Source organism: Erinaceus europaeus, chromosome 6, assembly GCF_950295315.1.
Source record: "Erinaceus europaeus chromosome 6, mEriEur2.1, whole genome shotgun sequence".
NCBI lineage: Eukaryota > Metazoa > Chordata > Mammalia > Eulipotyphla > Erinaceidae > Erinaceus > Erinaceus europaeus.
Genome location: NC_080167.1, coordinates 60,720,141 through 60,736,994, shown reverse-complemented (window position 1 = coordinate 60,736,994; position 16,854 = coordinate 60,720,141). Strand labels below are relative to the sequence as shown.

At 46.0% G+C, this 16,854-nt stretch overlaps 1 protein-coding gene across 21 annotated transcripts in view; it reads right to left on the bottom strand.

Annotated features, from left to right (window-relative positions):
- KIAA1217 (KIAA1217 ortholog) overlaps positions 1–16,854 on the bottom strand; it is a 362,069-nt gene that overhangs the window by 202,592 nt on the left and 142,623 nt on the right. The window contains exon 1 of one of the 21 annotated variants that reach the window (XM_060192303.1): positions 4,078–4,099. The exons of the other annotated variants lie outside the window; for them this stretch is intronic. The gene's annotated coding sequence lies outside the window, so the exon portion shown is untranslated. Of the gene's footprint in view, positions 1–4,077; positions 4,100–16,854 lie in introns of those variants that run through there. 21 annotated transcript variants of the gene reach the window in all.

Sequence of the window (16,854 nt, the reverse complement as noted above, 5' to 3'; positions counted from 1 at the left end):
AAGTAAAGTGATGAAAGACAACTAACTACCAGGTGGTTTCACTCATATATGAAATCTAGGGAACTCATACACATGAACTTGGAAAAATAAAAAAACAAACAGAAGCAAGTAAACTGTTTCTAAGACTTGTGAGAACTGTGGTGGTCATCTTTGGGAAGTAGAATGGTAGGGACACAGAACCTTAAAACCCACTGTTAATAATGGGGGGGGAGAAAGAGGGGGGGAGAGAGGGAGGGAGAGAAAGAGAGAGGAGGGAGAGAGGGAGGGAGAGAGAGAGGGAAGGAAGGAGAGAAGAGAAAGAGTTTGAAATTAGCCAAGGGGGTGGTCTAACTTGATAGCTCAACTTCACATGCCAGTGAACATGTGTGTAGAGTATCCACATGGAGGCCAACATATGTGGAGCTTCTAACTGCCACACAAGAAAGTATTCATTTTTAGTTTATTTATCTTCCCTTTTTTTGCCCTTGTTGTTGTAGTTATTGTTGTTGTTGATGTCCTTGTTGTTGGATAGGGCAGGGAGAAATGGAGAGAAGAGGGGAAGACAGAGGGGGAGAGAAAGATAGACACTTGCAGACCTGCTTCACCACCTGTGAAGTGACTCCCCTGCAGGTGGGGAGCCAGGAGCTCGAACTGGCATCCTTACGCCGGTCCTTGCGATTTGCACCACCTGTGCTTAACCCACTGCACTACCACCCAACCCCCAGGAGAAAGTATTCATGACCCACGATGTGCATAATACATGTGATGTGTGCATTCCTTTAATTTCTAAATGCCTTTCTATTGTTTAGAATCTAGTCTCAAGTGTGGGGGGAGCTTGGAGGCTGGGGCCTCATGCATGTATAATTTTACTGCCCCCAGACCAACTTTTCCTTCAGCTAGACAGACTGAGTCCTTGTAAACTCACCTGAGCTGTAATTGTGCGTGTTTCTGCCCTTCAAACTCTGAAAACCATGGCTCAGTGGTGTAAACTTGGTTTAACCAAAATATCTGCTATCTTCACACTTTCATCAAGTGAACTTCATATTAGGCATCTTAAAATCATCTTTAGATAACTACCTTTTAGAAAACCCATTTGTTGCCATAGTCCCAGCTGATCTGTTTTGAATACTTGTTTTGATTGAAAACTAATGCAGCTCTGAGTAAGTGCTGCTGAATTTTAGTGATGGGTCAAGGCAACCTCTCTCCACATTGTGTATAAGAAGCTTTTCTTAAAATTCTTTCAAGAACGTTTGGTAGGACAAGGCCTGATTTAGTAGCCATGTTAATAGTAACAAGCAGACTGGAAAGTTTCACCCATGTGGCAACGTGAGGAAGTTACTCCTGCAAAGGCAACTTGAACCAGGACTTTGCAAATTGAGACCTTTGTGCTTGCTAGTGTGGTGACCCATCCAGCCGTCAGATTTACATCTCTTCCCTGTGTCACTGTCATTTGTCTCTTCTTCCCTTATCAATCTGTAGGCCACGAGGATTTTCCTCTCTTTTCTCTCCCTCTCTGTCCCCATTCAAAAAATATAACCTCCGAATACAGGTGGTTGCATCCAAAAACCAAAAGTAAAAGAAAAAAAAAGAGCCAAGAGATGAATCTCCAGACAAGAGTTGTATAAATATTTCCACCAAGAACATGCTTAGCGGAAAAGAATTTCAAGTGGCCTTTTAAAAGGAAACGGAATGACACCGTCAGGAGAGCAGTCAAGGAGACTGAGCTCATAAAAGCCTTCCTCTGGGTGAAGAAATTCTCGCCAGAAAGGTGAGGGCTTCTGGAGGCTCCACACTTTACAAGCATCTCATCCTCTGTGAGAGAAAGCTCACGGAGGGCCTCCACAAACAACACAGCCCTGCAGGTGAGAGGCAGGGAGGCGGGGCAGGGCTGCAGGGCTGCTGAGGACAGGCAAGGAAGAAGGGGTGGAGGAGAAGCCAAGGTTGCTGGGTCTGGGCTGGGGGCAGAGGAACCTAAGAGACAGCCCTGCTGAGAGCAGGCCAAGCCAGGGTGCAGGCAGAACAGCGTCCCTACAGGAGGCTTCCAGAAGAAGCAGAGAGCAAGGAGGCTCTTAGCAGAGGACCTTGCAACAAGAGAAAGCCTGGGCGAAGGAGGCAAGGAAGGGCCTTAAAGCAGATGCTTTAGACAAGACTCCCCTGAAGTGTAGGTAGGCAGGAGAGAAGGGAGCTTCTGGAAACAGGGGTGGAGGAAGGCTCCTGGCCTGGGGCACAGTCCAGCTCTCCCAGGCAGGAGCATCTTTTAATTAAGTTAATAATTTTGGATAGAGATAGAGAAATTGAGAGGGGAGGATAGAGAGACAGACAGATGATAGACAGATAGATAGGCAGACAGATAGATGGACCTGAAGCCCTGCTTTACTGTTCTTAAAGCTTCCCCCTTGCAGGTAGGAACTGGGGGCTTGAACCTGGGTCCTTGCACACTATAATCTGTGTACTCAAACATGCACACCACTATCCAGCTCCTATTGCATAGTTTTATTTAATAATTTTCTTTTTAAAGATATATTAATTTATTGATTGATGAGAGAAAGAGAGAGAAAAAAAAAATCATGCTGATCTATGCAGTGGTGGGAATCAGACTCAGGACCTTATACATGAAAGTCCCATGTTCATCCATTATGCTAACTCCTCAAGCCACAAAATGCTTTTTATTTTATTTTATTTTTAAAGATTATGTTAGGGGTCAATCAGTGACACAAGTGGTAAAGTGCACAATGCCTGAGGCCTTGGGCTTAAGCCTTTATCCTTCCTTATATGGGGGAAGCCTCACAAGTGGTAGAGCAGACTGCAGGTGTCTCTCTATTTTTTCATTTTTTAAATTTTTTGCCTCCAGGGTTATCGCTGGGGCTCAGTGCCTGCACTATGAATCCACTGCTCCTGGCGGCCATTTTTTCTCATTCTGTTGCCCTTGTTTTTGTCGTTCTTGTTATTGTTGCCATTGATGTCATTGGATAGAACAGAGAAATCGAGCCACCCTGAGGTGGCTCAAACCGCCATGTGTGCTTAACCTGCTATCACCCGACCCCCTAGGTGTCTCTCTGTTGCCCTATTTCTCTGTCTCTTATTATTTCAAAAAAGGGAAAAGGTGGGAGTCAGGCAGTAGTGCAGTGGGTTAAGTGCACGTGGCGAGAAGCGCAAGGGTCAGCGTAAGGATCCCGGTTCGAGCCCCTGGCTCCCTACCTGTAGGGGAGTCACAAGCGTCTAACTTTCTCTCCCCCTCTCAGTCTTCCCCTCCTCTCTCAATTTCTCTCTGTCCTATCCAACAACGACAACAATAATAACTACAACAATAAAACAACAAGGGCAACAAAAGGGAATAAATAAATTTTAAAAAAAAAAGGGAAAAGGAAGGGGTCGGGTGGTAGTGCAGCAGGTTAAGTGCACATGGGTGTTAATTGCAAGGACCAGCATAAGGATTCCAGTTCAAGCCCCCGGCTCCCCATCTGCAAGGGAGTAGTTTCACAAGCAGTGAAGCACGTCTGCAGGTGTCTGTCTTTCTCTCGACCTCTCCATCTCCTCTCCTCTCCTCTCCTCTCCTCTATTTCTCTCTGTCCTATCCAACAATGACATCAATAACAATAATAATAATGACAACAATGATAAACAACAAGGGCAACAAAAGGGAAAAAATAGCCTCCAGGAGCAGTGGATTCATAGTGCAGGCACCAAGCCCCAGTGATAACCCTGGAGGCAGAAAAAAAAAAAAGGAAAAAAGGAAAAAGAAAAAATAGCCACTGGGAGTGGTAGATTTGTTGTGCAGGCACTGAGCCCCAGTGATAATCCTGGTAGAAAAATACAAAGAAAGAAAGAAAAGAAAAAGGAGAAAGCAATGTTATTTCATTATTTACTTATATCTATTACTTTCTGCCAGCTAAGGATCTCTTTCACTTGTGATACTGTTGAGTCACATCCCCTGTCCTTTTTTTAAGGAGAGAGAAAAAAAGAGTCAAGCATAGCTCCACCACCCTTTGTTGCTTTGTTGCTTTGTCTTTGTTGCTCTCATGTGGTGTCTCACCGATAAGGTCGATGCTAGAACCACTAAGCCACCTTCCTGGTCCCTAGCTGCATCTTTTTTCCTACCTTTGCTGCTTGAGATCCAAGAAATGCAGAAGCTGGGAAGTGTCTCCTCGTATCAGAGCAGAGAAAGACCCAGGGTTATTGGAGAAGCAGAAAGCCTTCTCCAAAGTTTCCCACAGAGAAGCAACTCTTGAACCCGAGGCCATGTGAACAGCAGTCTGTCTAATGCCAGGTTCACTGTCTCCAGGTTACAAAAGGAAACTCCCAGAAAGCCTGTTCCCTTGTCCACAGGCTCCATCTGCATGGTGCCAGGCCACTCACAGTCCAGCTTCCAAGTGAGCAGGTCTCCGGAGCCTCCTGTATGGATTTGACTATGAAAAAGAAAACTGGCCCTTAGAAAAATAAGGATGGGAGAGGAGCTGGGCATCTTCCAGTCACTTCAGAGAATTATGATACTAATCAAAAAGTTTATCACTCTAATGAGTGATAATCCAGATTAAGGGAACATAACCAGGAAAAAGCTAGACTCACCACCAAAAGGAACCATCAGGAGCAACAAAAGTAAAAAGATAAATAAATAAAAGCGCTATAACAATGAAACAGAGGGGAGTTTTGATTATTCCAGACTCCTAATAAAGTGATTGGCTGTCACCGCAGGAAGATGACAAAGAGAAAATACAGATGTTGTCATTACACGGAAAGGCACTTGAGATCTCTTTGCAAGGCTCGGAGCAGCAGGAAGGAAAAGGGCCTAGAAGTTTCCATCCTATAAATAAAGACAATGAGGCAGAGGGGAGCTGATCAGGAAGAGCAGCTGCTGGGGAAATGTCCAGTGCTGAGAGGTGACACAGAGCACTGTGAACAGGCAACAAACAGCCCCTCAGACGGTCAGAAGAATCAGGAACATAGATGGATATTTTTGGCACGACTGTGTCTATTTCGGAGTTTCCTCTGAAAAAGGTAACAGTAGAACCCTAACAGACAAGGTGCAGAGGTCAAGATAGCTGAAGTCAAAAATGGGTGAGCAACAGTGGGAGAGACACTCTAAGGAAATTAACTGGGAGAGGAACTCTTGGAAAAGTTCTGGTGGTATTTAAAAGTCAGTGATTTCCTGACACCTTATTGCTTCTAGTCAACTCTAATGGTCAGATGAACGGGTTTGAAGATGCATGACTGAGAGAGAACATACATTCATAAAAAGGGGGGCAGGTTGGCGGAGCAGCTGGTGAAGTGCACACATTATAGTGTGCAAGGACCCAGGTTCAAGCCCCTAGTCCCCATTTGCAGGGGGAAAGCTTCATGAGTGGTGAAGCAGGGCTCCAGGTGTCTCTCTGTCTTTTCCTCTTTTTATCTCCCCTGCCTTCTCAGATTCTTTCTGACTCTACCTAATAAGTAGATAAATAAAAGGACAAGCGCCAGTGAGAACATGAAAGTCTCATGTGAGAAGCACCAGTATTAGTAGCTGCTGGGGTTTGTGACTGTCCAGCCAGCACTGGGTTGCCCACTGAATCCTCTTCTAATGAAACAAGGAACTGCCAGCGCCTTAGGGAAGATTTCCATTCAGGTTCCCAAATCCATAGAAGCAGATATCCCTGTCCTCCACTTACTGTCAACATCTAGATTTTGCCAGTTCAGGCTTGTCAGTCTTTGTTTCCACTGAGTGGCAAATTCAAGACAAGCAAAGTGATAGCTGTCCTCTCCCCATTTCTTATTTATTTTATTTTTTTTTAAATTTTTTGCCTCCAAGGTTATCGCTGGGGCTCGGTGCCAGCACTATGGATCCACTGCTCCTGGCAGCCATTATTTCCATTTTATTGGATAGGACAGAGAAAAATGGAGAGAGGAGGAGGGGAAGACAGAGAGGGAGAGAGAGAGATAGATACCTGCAGACCTGCTTCACCACTTGTGAAGCAACCCTCTTGCAGGTGGGGGTCAGGGGCTCGAACCTGGATCCTCTCACACTATGTACGCTTAACCCTGTGTGCCACTGCCAGGCCCCTCCCTTCCCTGCTTTTGAAGTCACATCAGGGCTATTTAATTTCTGCATATCTGACTCTGCATGTCTGGGAAGCCTGGGGTTTGGCAGCAAACTATCTCTGCTTGTTTTTCTGATTTGCTTCTGATTCTCCAAAAATCAAAGTACTGAACATGATATAAATAGCTGCCGATGGATTTCAAGCAAGGAGACAACACTAGACTCTATTCACATGGGAATCTTAAAAGTGACGAGAACAGAGCTAAGCCCATAGTGGCTTTATCATTTATAAGCTTGCTGTTATTATACATATATATATGTGTGTGTGTGTGTGTTTTGTCTCACTTGGTGCAATGATTCTGTAATCATTGCACCAACAGGGGGCGCCATAAACTTAGCCAGTAGGACACTACACTCACATAAGAGGAAAGCAGTCTTTGAAAGCCCAAACCCAGACCAGGGCACACTCCTCACGGACTAGCCCCAGTCACTCTTCCTCTGCTTCTGCATGCTTCATTGAATCTCTTGTACAAGCTCACTTTGACTGCATGTTTCCACTCTGCAAAAGACTATCTCCCACGTCTACCAAAGCCAGAAGAAAAGGTTGATTTCTGCATGTCTGTGAGCTTGAACAAAATTGCCAATACAGAAACTGAAACCAGAAGCCCCCGTGATGCAAAAGTATAGAACAAATTAAAATGAAGTAGACTGAGAAGAAATTCTGTCCCTGAGTCACAATGCTAGCGGTTGAGAGGCGGGCAGAGTGCAGGACTTGCATGCCTGCGGTTTGGAGTTGAGCAGAACAGTGCTCTGGAGTCTCTCTGTGTCTTGGTGTCTCATAATTAAGTGAATACATCTTTTAAAAAAATGAATGAAGGTGGGAGTCGGGCGGGTTAATCGCAGGTGGCACAAAGCACAAGGACTGGCGTAAGGATCCTGGTTCGAGCCCCCATCTCCCCACCTGCAGGGGAGTCGCTTTAGAGGCGATGAAGCAGGTCTGCAGGTGTCTGTCTTTCTCTCCCCCTCTCTGTCTTCCCCTCCTCTCTCCATTTCTCTCTGTCCTATCCAACAACGAACGACATCAACAACAATAATAACCACAATAAGGCTACAACAAGGGCAACAAAAGCGGGGGGGTGGCCTCCAGGAGCAGTGGATTCATGGTGCAGGCACTGAGTTCCAGCAATAACCCTGGAGGCAAAAAAAAAAATGAACGAAGACACTGTTCTACTAGTAACTTGGTGACAGAAGAAGTTTCAGGTTATTTGGAGTTAAAAGAAAAAATGTTACCCAAGAAACTTGATTATAATGTCATTTTCATTGTAAAATGCTTAGGCTGAACATGAAATTAAGACACCCTGCAAGACTTGGTCAGATGTACTATCAGATGTACTATGGTTTATGGGATGCATTGGATCGACCTTCTCGTGGTGCATCCCGTGAGTACCCATTCATTGGGGAAACTGACGATCCTTCCTAGCCAACTGAATCCACATGGATCCCAGTCACTTTCAAAGCCAGCAACAAGCAGCTCCTGACAGCTTTCAACCTGACGCTGTTGACTGGCTATGGAAGAAGGGCAAACGCTAGAAGAAGAACTATGGTTTATAACTGAACTAAGAGCAATCTCAAAACTGGGGTCTAAGGCACATCTTAAGGGCAAATGAACCCGAAAGGTGGCCACAGCTGACAAAAAGAGCTCAGCTCAATTCCTCCGGCTCCCCCTCCCCCCCCCCCCCCCCCGCCCTGCAGATCTGAGCCAACAGAATGAGAAGGTGACGGCCCCTTACTATCTCATGAGATTGGATGATTGTGTACCTGAAAATGGGGCTCTCTGTGCCTCACCTGAGCGCGAGGAAGAACTGGCTTTCAAGCTTCCCATTCAGGAAGAGGAACAGCTGACCGCACTTCAAGTAAGTTCTGGTGAAATGTGGTTTCCCACATTCCTACTATGTTTTTTTTTTAATTTTTTTGTAATTTTTTAAATTTATTTTCCCTTTTGTTGCCCTTGTTGTCATTTTATTGTTGTTGTAGTTATTATTGTTGTTGTTACTGATGTTGTCATTGTTGGATAGGACAGAGAGAAATGGAGAGAGGAGGGAAGACAGAGAGGGGGAGAGAAAGATAGACACCTGCAGACCTGCTTCACAGCCTGTGAAGCGACTCCCCTGCAGGTGGGGAGCTGGGGGCTCGAACCGGGATCCTCACGCCGGTTCTTGCGCTTCGCACCACCTACACATAACCCACCGCGCTACCGCCCGGCTCCCCCTACTATGTTTTTAAGGGTACTGGGGTAGATTGGTAATGAGCAGTATAAAAAGAAGAGATGACTCTGAAAACAAATGAAAAGTGCTCAGAGCAGAAATTCTACTAATTTTTAACTTCCTAAGAAGCCAGAGCTGATCGGTGCTCTGGAGAAAGAAAGAAAAAAAAAGTCACTGGAGGGCTGGAGCTTCCAGTGTGCCATCTCTTAAATTTCAAGTGCAGCGGGACACCATGAACTCAGAGGGACCTGAGTTCAAGACCCAGCTCTGCATTAATATGCATATATGATTATTTGTTTATTTGTGTATGTATCTGAGGCACAGGGAATGAACACAGAAATTCACATCAACCCCATACCAACATGGAGTGGTCTCTCTTGTCCATTTCTCTCCTCCTTCTCCTGCTCCTCCTTTCCTGTTTCCTTCCTCCCTCTTTCCTTCCTTCCTTCCTTCCTTCCTTCCTTCCTTCCTTCCTTCCTTCCTTTATTTCACAGAGAGGGAAAGGATAAAAACAGAGACAACACAGCACCACTCTATCATCTGCCCTAGAAGCAGTCTCCTGACTCTCACTGGAAACAAGTGACTTAACCCAGCAGTAGACTCAGGGGAACTACTAAGCCTCACCTCCTCCACCTGTCAAATGGCCCACTGACTAAGGCCCCCAGGAAGCACAGAAGAGGCAAAGTACACGGAAGTCTGGCTGATGTCATGGTCCCCAGCCTCGCCTGGGATCTGAGTAGCATGACCTGCTGTTCTGAGGCCCTGAGCCCATAGTAATGTTGGACTGGGTTTTGAGCCCAGGGTGGCATAGCTGTACGTTATTTGCACCTGCGTGTATTTTTTTTTAAAGTTTTTATTGATTCATTTATTAGATAGAGGGAAACTGAAATACAAAAGGATCGGGAGGGAGGGAGGGAGGGAGGGAGGGAGGGAGGGAAGGAGAGAGACACCTGCAGCCCTGCTTCACTGCTTGTAATAATTCCTCCCTATAGATGGGGACCAAGGACTTGAACCAGGGTCCTTGAGCATTAAAGCATTTGTGCTCAACTGAGTACACCACCACCTGGCCTCAAAAGTTTCTTTTTCTTCCTTCCTTCCTTCCTTCCTTCCTTCCTTCCTTCCTTCCTTCCTTTCCTTTCCTTTCCTTTCCTTTCCTTTCCTTTCTTTCCTTTTTTTTTTTTTTTATCTCTGGCTTATGGTAGTGCGGGGTGATTGAGCTTGGGACTTGGAACCTCAGGCATGAGAGTCTCTTTGCATCAGCATTATGCTATCTACCCCTGACCTGACCCGGCTTTGGTAATGGAGCCCAGGAAACTTCCCAGGAAATCAAATTAATTTTGGCTTATTTTATCTTACTTTTTAAGATTTATGAGAGAGAGGACAGGAAAGAGAGAGAATGAACCAGAACTACAGCATCTCTCTGGTACATGTGATGCAGAGGATTGAACTCAGGATCTCATGCTTGAGAGTCCAACACTTTACCCGCTACACCACCCGCCGGTCTGTTCCTGTTTCAATCCCTGTGTTTCTGGCACTGTAGCTCTGAGAACCTCCTGACTGTCCTGGGTCAGCAGCCCACATCACCCCAAGGTTCCATGGTGTATTTGGCCTGTTAATCTCTAGAAACAGACAAATATTCTGGAATGGGGGTGGGGGGAGTATTGAACATTATTTGAAAGCCAATCTGCCATTTTATCAGAAGAAAGCTCCATTTCATTGCCAATGGCAATCAAATAAGAGAATGATGCCATTGCTTCATTTCAAAGATGGACTAATGGGACTTACACCGGCATGGCCAGTATCAATTGCTGGTCTCTGTGATAAAACATCATCACTATAATAAACGCAGTGTAACTGGTACCATAATTATAAATTATCGCTTTTTAACACTGTAATTATGGAAAATAATCCTCCTGTGGGAGAGCAAAAGGGGGGAGAAGAGAAAAAAAAAGAACTAGTCACCCCAGCTATGGCATCCTAGCATAATTTCAAAATTATGAAATTGAAGCCCACGCATTTTCTGAGATGGCGAAATACTAGGGGTTGTGATCGTCATCATCCAGCCCAAACTTTGGCTCATAGAATGAGAAAATATCTCCACCTCTGGAAATCAAAAGATGGGGTTCTAGCTCTTCTTGAGGAAGCTTTAGACACGTTCTCTCCTGACAGGGTCTTAAGATAATAAACACATGACAATTCAGCTTCACTAGAAGCCTGGGAAGAGTAGGGCAGGATGATGACAACGGTCTGAGCTCACACCAGCTCCTGGCCCTACACTGACAAGCGGGAATGGGGTCCAGAGACAGAGTATAGCACCTCGGCTAAATGAGTCCCCATTCATCCTCATCAACACGGGACATCTGGGGATGGGGTGCAGCCATGGTTCAAATGATCAACGGGGGGGGTGGGGTGGTGGTGGTGGTGGTGGTGGTCTGGGAGGTGGCACAGTTGATAAAGAGTTGGACTTTCAAACATGAGGTCCTAAGTTCAATCCCCAGCAGCACACATACCAGAGTGATGTTTGGTTCCTTTTTTCCCTCTCCCTCCCCTTATTCCTTTCATCAATCAATAAATAAAATAATAAAATGAACTCAAAAACAAAACAAATGATCAAGAGGGGGTATCCTTCAAAGGCTTTCAAACACAGGCTCAGAAGATCACCAACAGCCCACCCAGGGACCCTGGGACAAGGTCTGGCATCACAGGGATGCCACCAGGGGAGCTGCTTGGAGGGCAGAGTGATGCTATAATCTCTCTCTCTCTCATAAAAAGCCAAGGCCATTCAGCATTGGTGATATCACACATGTTCATCCCCAGATGTCCCATAAAAAAAAAGCAGAACTGCACTCAGGAACCAAACACAGTGCTACCACAAAGGCAGTTTTCAGCACTGATCAGCTCCTGATGGAAGGGCTGGAGGGACCTGGTTATGGCTCAGACTAGGTCAGTCCGGACCACACTCCCAGGCTGCCCCACCTGGCTTTCAGGACACAAGCAGGTTTGGTGGTGGCCTGTCAGCACCATGGAAGGCAGAGGCACTGCTTCTGCTGCTGCTGCGGAGGAGTCTGGGTGTGTTGGTAGCTCTAGGTAAACTAAAGTCGGGGGGGGGGGCACTGCAGTCAGATAGCTGGAGGAAACCCCCAACCCTTAAACTCGTGTTTTCCATGAGTCTGAACTCAGCCTGCTTGGAAACATCTCTTCTTTGTCTCTAAAAGAGTGAGTTTGAGTTGGGTTGAGGCAGATGGGGGTCATTCTTGAACCCTCTTGAGTCTCAGCATCATTTTCACCCTCCAGCACTGCCTTCTAGAACCCCATAAGCAACTGACCTTTCACCATCCCCTCCAGTACCCCCAGTCCCAAATCCCTGCAGAGTCACCCCTGCTGTGGCTCCACCTCCCCACCCCCCTTCCCACCCCTCCCCCAGGCGTGGGCTTTGACAAAACTCAGCAGGTCACTCAGGATGTGCGAGCTCTCCACTCCATGGTATTTCCACTCCTAGCCAGGGATGTCTGGCACAGAACCTCCCTGCTTGTAACCCCAGGACCCTCTTATGACTGAGCAAGCATTGTGATGACCTTCAACTTCCTCCACAAAGCTAATAAATCCCACTAGCTCATCTTCAGCTAGAGCACAGAGGCAACCCCATGGCCTCTGGGAACAGTTACTCAATCTTGCAAGGGGAGCGCAGCAAAAAGACCTTGGACACTCTCCCTCCACTTCCGGTCTGCCACTGACCTTCTCGAAACAGGACTGGCTTTGACTCCTGGCCAGAGGGCTTTACATGCCAGCAGACAGAGCTGGAGACAGAACATTTGATCCACTGGCACCCGTAAGGATTCTATTTCCAGTAGGATGGGACACTCTGGCCCACTGTCGTCTTTCTGAGGAAAGGGGAGAGCACTGCTCTGACGCTGACATGTGACATGGACACACGTACATGAAAGTTAACAGCACAGGAGTTCAAAGCTGCTGTGTGGTCTGAAGTAGTTCCACACAGGACACTGGGAAGAGAGAGGAAGCTTTCTGCAGACTCGAACTTTATTTTTTTTAAAGGGTTAGCTCCTGAGTCGCCACTCCTACCCACTGAGGACTCAGCTTTTATAGGTCAGCTGCAAAGAGAAGGGAAGCAGAGTCCACAGTGTAGCTTTGCACGGATTCAGCTCCTGACATGGGGCACAGGGTGAAGGTGGGCTTCAGCTTGACTTTTTCCCACACCATAGAAAGGCCAGCTCCCAGGGAGACGGCAGACAGCCTAGTTGGGCAAGTGGACTATCCACAGGGCATCTGAAGGGTCCTTAAGCTGTGTGACACCCCCAGTCAGGAACTCATGGGCCCTCCCCAATAAATGTAGACTCTCATCTGTCCTCTCCACCAACCTCAAGGGCAGATTCAAACCCATGAGCAGGAGGGTAACTGACAGGGGGGTGGGGTGGGTGGATGCATTCAGAAGAAGGAGCCATTCTTCCAGGGGTGTGCCACTCTTTACAGCTGCCCTTTGAAGCTCCTTGGGGAGCTAGGCAGGGGGGTTCTAGACTCCATGACTGGAAGTGTAGGCATGAGGCCAGGGAGGCCATTCAGTGCCAGGGTGCCAGACTTGCCTGTGTGAGGTCCTGAGTTCGAGCCCCAATACTGCATATGCCAGAATGATACCTCAGTTCTCTTAGACCTATCCTTTCTCTCTCATTAAATAAATGGATTTTTTTTCATTTTTAAGGATTACTGATTTACTTATTATAAGAAAGAATGGGGAGAGGAGCAGGTGGCGGTGCATGGGGTTAAGCGCACACATTACCACACACAAAGACCCAGGCTCAAGCCCCTATTCCCCACCTGCAGGGGGGATGCGTCACAAGTGGTAAAGCAGGTCTGTAGGTCTCGATCTCTCTCTCTCTCCCCCTCCTTAACCTCTCAATTTCTTTCTGTCCTCTTCAATGAAAGAAAGAAGGAAAGAAAGAAAGAAAGAAAGGAAGGAAGGAAGGAAGGAAGGAAGGAAGGAAGGAAGGAAGGAAGGAAGAAAGGAAGGAAGGAAGGATGGAAGGAAGGAAGGAAGGAAGGAAGGAAGAAAAAGAAAGAGGGAGAGAAAAAGGTGGCCACCATGAACAAATGAGCAGTGGATCTGTAGTGCCTGCACTGAGCTCCAGCAATAACCCTGGTGGGAGGAAATAAACAATTGAGGAGGGAGGGAGGGAGGGAGGGATGGAGAGAGAGAGACAGAGATAGAGAGACAGAGACAGAGAGAGAGACAGAGAGAGAGAGAGAGAGAGAGTCAGAGTCAGACAGGATGAGAACACTGCTGAGCTCTGGCATAAGGTGGTGCTAGGTCTTGAAACTGTGGTCTCTGGGACATCAGGCCTCCTAGTCAGTGCTCTGAAGAGCTGGGCTATCTCCCCACCCTAGTAATTCAGAAATAAGTAAAAAGCAGACACCTCTGGGAGAGATACAACAGCAGGCCTATCAGATACTGAGACTGAGCTGCAACAAGCTGAATCAAGTTTTCTTGAGAGAACTGTCTGATAAGAGGCAGAATGGGGGTGGAGGGGGGCATCCAGGGAGAAGCCAGCAGGTGCAGGGGTGATTACGATGCATCTCCTTGTTTTCCCTGAGTTCTGCCTACACCTGAAGTGGGGAAAGCCCTGTACCCCTCTTCTGCAGGACAGGATTTCCCTTTCCGCTTTGGCCAAAGAGACCAGATTACAATGTAGTCCCTGTTAGTGTCTTCTCTGCTGCTGACAGTGGGAAGTCCAGCGCTGCCCCCCGACCCCCCCCACATCTGTGAAGTAGCCAGTGAAGACATGGACAAATGCAGTTTTGTGAAGCTGCTGTCAACAGTCTAGTCAGAGAGCCTGATCTGAGCACCAGGAGAGAATGAAGCTGAGGTTATTCAGAACAGCCAAAGAGTGGAAGCAGCCGAGATGCCTATTAACTAGCTAAAGAAACCATGACATAAATATGCCATAACATGACATAACATGACATAATATGCCATCTTTATGGCATAAAGAGCCTGATCTGAGCACCAGGAGAGAATGAAGCTGAGGTTATTCAGAACAGCCAAAGAGTGGAAGCAGCCGAGATGCCTATTAACTAGCTAAAGAAACCATGACATAAATATGCCATAACCATGACATAATATGCCATCTTTATGGCATAAAGATGCCATAACTAGCTAAAGAAATTATGGGAGGGGAGGATAGGGAGAAAGAAAAGAACACCTGCAGCACTCTTCCCCCACTTGTGAAACTTCCTCTGGCAGGTAGGGACTGGTGGCGTGAACTCGGGTCTTTGCACTTGGTCACATGTGCTCTCAACTGGTGCACCACTGTCTGGACCCCCAAAGTCATATTTCCGATGAGTGTAGTCATGTCCTCGTGAGTATGAGCATATTCCCATAAGTAAACAAGTTTTTTATTGGAGGCAATTTAAGTTAAGATACTTGAGAGTCGAGCTCCATCAGATGACTGCAGCCCTCCCTGTTGCCAGTCACACCTTACTCACCCTATTCTGTTATTCTTATCAGAATTTCTAGAAAGATCCTAGGTTATTGATTCAGCAAGTCTTCAGAACTTGACTTATCATACAGGCTTCTTCAGCAACTGCTTCTTCTTTTTTTTTTTTAAATAGTTTAACTCATTTCTGATGAATCAGAGTGAATGTAGATGAAATACAGTTATAGAACTTTATCAAGGCATAACCTATTTCATAATTTATGTCTATAGCTGTAAAAAGGTAGTCTCAGATTCTGAGACTTGCTTAAGTTTTAGAGATCTCCATAGAAGGCAAGTCTGTTGAGTTTAAGTTTGTATGGATTTTATTTTTTGGAAAATTGTAATCTGCAGAGAATTGAGAAAATAAATAGTCCCCGTGGAGCATGAAAAAAAGAAATTATGAGATATACGTACGTGTGTGTGTGTGTGTGTGTGTGTGTGTGTGTGTGTGTGTATTCATTCTATGGAATACTACTCTGCAATCAAAAAAGATAATATTGTGTCCTTTGGGACAAAATGGATGGAACTGGAGGTGACTGTGTTTAGCCAAATAAGTAAAGAGATGAAAAAATAAAGAGACAACTGCCAGATGGTTTCACTCAAATGTGGAATCTAGAGATCTGATTCACATGAACTTGGGAAAAAACAAAGACAAAACACAACAAACAAACAAAACAGAAGCAAGCAAACTGTTTCTAAGACTTATGAGAGCTACAATGGTTATCTCTGGGTGGTGGGTATGGTGTGGATATACACTATAATCTTACAATCTTGTAACCAACTATTAATCGCAAAAAAATGAAAGAAAGCAAAAACAAGAACGAAGCTCAGAGCAGGAACAAAAAACAAGAACTTTCTGAGGAAGGCAAAAGGGAAGTCAGATAGAAAATTCTAAAGTTAGAGGCCGGGTGGTGGCACACTTGGCTAAAAGCACATGTTACAATGTGCAAGGACCAGGGTTCAAGTCTCTGGTTCCTACCTGCAATGGGAAAGCTTTACAAGTGTTGAAGCTGTGTTGCAGGTGTGTCTCTCTGCCTCTACCCCTTCCTATCTCCCTTCCCTCTCAGATTCTGGCTGTCTCTATCCAATACATAAATAAATAAATAATAAATAAATAAAGAGAAAGCTCTAAAGTTAGATTCCAAAAAACAAACAAACAAAAACCTGTTTCTCAATGCAAATATTCATCCTTCCAAAAGGTAACAGTCAAAACCCAAGGCCCACGCAGTATATACTGCTCAACCACAGAAGCCACCTCCCTGCTCTCCACCGGCCCCGGTGAACACAGAGCAGACGAAAGAGGTAGTTTTATAAATGTCCTTGCTGCTCTATCATTTATCCTCATGCCAATAAGAACAAGACCGAGTCCTTAGCACAAGACAGAGAAAATACATTAATTAATCTCAAGGTCAATCACGACAGGGTGAAAAGGAATGTGCAATGTCCCTCCAAGGATGTGAAAATTTAAATAACGGAAGCAGGTTTCTCTTGCTGTTGTTCCAAAGGAAATTCTTTATTACTGGTGCTTTTTTTTTTTTTTTCCCCCTTTGGTCTGGGTAGGTCTGGACAGATCAGGAAAACACATAAACACACAGACCTGGTCATGTACCAACAGGCAAATTAGTTCGATTTATTATATTCTCTGGAAAAGAAAGAAAAGCAGAAAGGTATCTTACTGTACACTGGAAGTCATTGACATTACTTCTCTATGGTTGGTTTGCACCTGGGATCTGGCTTTCTCCCTTCTCCCAGTAAATCCAGAAAGGCCACCCCAAACCAGCTCCTGGGACTTCATGACACAGGGGCTGAGAAGCCCACAGGGCTGGTGTCAGAACGGTTAGGAGCCAGGATGCAGCTTCAAACCCAGGAAGCATCTGGGGCACATAAAGTAACTCACCATCTGAGGCTTCCAGGCCCAACGCCAAAAGGTAATAAGTTATCTCCAAAGAAACAGTTTCTTCTTTTCTTTGAGGAGATGGTTTAGAGGGCCGGGAGGGTGAAAGCAAAGCAATTTATCCCACTCCCCAGGGGAAGAGGAGTTGGTTCTTGGGCCTGCTTCTCCTCTCCCCAGCTGGGGTTGCCTGTCCTGCCCTTCAGAACCAGGATTCTTGGAGGG